Source organism: Athene cunicularia (assembly GCF_003259725.1).
Source record: "Athene cunicularia isolate RWA chromosome 1 unlocalized genomic scaffold, athCun1 chr1_part2, whole genome shotgun sequence".
NCBI lineage: Eukaryota > Metazoa > Chordata > Aves > Strigiformes > Strigidae > Athene > Athene cunicularia.
Window position 1 is genome coordinate 25400997 of NW_020799092.1, and position 2537 is coordinate 25403533.

Here is a 2537-nt window from a genome sequence, read left to right on the forward strand (position 1 = left end):
ACCCCACATCCCCCACAGCTCATCCCAACGGCCCTGAAACCCCCCAGGGATGGGGACTCCCCCCTCCCTGGGCAGCCTGTTCCACTCTCGGACCACTCTTGCTGGGAAACATTTTCTCCTCCTGCCCAGCCTGACCCTCCCCTGGGGCAGTTTCCAGCCGTTCCCTCTTGTCCTGTCCCTGATCCCCTGGGAGCAGAGCCCAGCCCCAGCCTCTCTGCAATGTCCTGTCAGGAGCTGCAGAGAGGGATGAGGGCTCCCCTCAGCCTCCTCCTCCTCACACTGAACACTCCCAGCTCCTTCCCTGGCTCCTCACAGGATTTATTCTCTAGGTCCTTCACCACCTTCATTGAGTTCACCAGTTCTCAAGACACCCCTGCACCCCAGAAAGGTTGGTGAGGTGCACAGGACACTGACCACTGCTCCTGCGTGGGTATGTCTGCGTGTCCGTGAGCACGTGTGTAAGCGTGCAGACATGGGCCGAAGCTGGCAGAAGTTATCAGGGCAGGTTTAGCAGGGAGCAAACAAAAATTCCTGGTTCACAAACACATCTCAACCCCATCTGCAAAGCAGCAGTTCTGGGAGAGAGGACTCCTGGATCTGTAGCCCATTCAGCCCTTAGCCTGAAATGTTTTCTGTGTAAGAACATGACACAGTGCCAACCATTAAACATTTTTTTTTCTGTTAAGCAGACACCCGTTAAGTGGAAATTCCACCAGTGCTGTTTACTTTTGGTATTAAGTGGCTTGCACTCAGGAATTACTATTACAAATTGTCAAATTATGTCCTCCCCTATTTATTTCAGCAGAAAGTTGGACTTTTTGGTTAAACATATTTTTAAAGTTTCCAGTTGAGGGGTGGGGGCTAGTGAAAAGCAGACACACACCACTTGAACCTATTTTTCAGCCAGCCTCCCAGAGGTGATAGCGAGGTGGCTATCACCCATAATTGAACTTAAGAGTTTCCATATGCCCAGTTAAGAATCCCCTGAGTTTTTTCAGTCTCCTCAACTCAACCAGCTTGACTTCTGAACTAATTGACATTGATTTAGGAGTTGGTTTTCCAGGGTGTTGAACACACGCCATTGATTCTAGCTGAAAATCTGAGTGCTCAGCTTTTCTCGATATTAGATCCTTCCTGTTTAAAAGAACAAAAAGCAGATTTGAAGTTTATTAAAGCCAGACCCATACGCTCAAAGGAAGGGTTATTAGCCCCCTAAGTGATTCTGTAAGTTAATATGTCTTTATTAGTTGGCTCTTTTCAACCTAGCAAGTGTTGTGGAATGGGCCATTATAAATTATATAAGCTTTATTTGAACTGGCTTCTAGTAAAACATAACACACCTACTGGAAGATTGTTATATAAATGTCACCTTCTGGTGAGCAGCCTGAACTAAAACACAGATTTATTCTACACTGCTGCTAACACACAAAGTCTTCCTTCAGTTCTCTCATGAAACCCATCCCTGGATAAAATTCAGAAGTGGCATAGACAGCAGTAATTCCTCCGTGTTCAGCATCTCAACCATTTTAGAGCAGCTCTTGATTTGGTTCTATGTTTGCAGGGGAATAGAAAAAAAATAATTACTAAATAATTTAATTTGTCCTTGTCTCATGCCAAGCCAGACACTAGATTTTTCACTGCATGTACAAGTAAGAGCGAGACACACTTTTCTTTCCATCTTTTGGGGAGGAAGGACAGGGATTTTTTTTGAAGTCATGTAGAATTAGTCAGCGGAGGCCACATACAGATGGATGTAATTACTCATCTTATTTCCAAAGGCCTTACAGCACTTCTCTTCAGCCCTGGAGACTGACCATCTCCTCTGCCATACAGAGTCCCTCTCTGTACTGATCCAAATACAGGACGGAAAACAATTAAGGGATAACTAGAGCTAGCAAGGTTTCAGATTATTTACCAGTTAGCTGTCACAGAATCATTCAGGTTGGAAAAGCCCCTCGGGATCATCGAGTCCAACCCTCAGCCCAACTCTACAAAGTTCTCCCCTCCACCAGATCCCCCAACAGCTCATCCAAACAACCCTTAAACACACCCAGGGATGGGAACTCCCCCCCTCCCTGGGCAGCCTGTTCCACTCTCTGACCACTCTTTCTGCAAAAAATTTTTCCCTCCTGCCCAGCCTGACCCTCCCCTGTTGCAGTTTCCAGCTGTTCCCTCTTGTCCTGTCCCTGATCCCCTGGGAGCAGAGCCCAGCCCCAGCCTCTCTGCAATGTCCTGTCAGGAGCTGCAGAGAGGGATGAGGGCTCCCCTCAGCCTCCTCCTCCTCACACTGAACACTCCCAGCTCCTTCCCTGGCTCCTCACAGGATTGATTCTCCAGCCCTTCCCCAGCCTCGTTGCCCTCCTCTGCCCTCGCTCCAGCCCCTCCAGATCTCTCTGGGATTGAGGTGCCCAAACCTGGACACAACCCTCCAGGTGTGGCCTCACCAGTGCAGAGCACAGGGGGACTGTCACCTCCCTGCTCCTGCTGCTCACACTAGTGCTGACACAAGCCAGGATGCCGTTGGCTTTCTTGGCCAC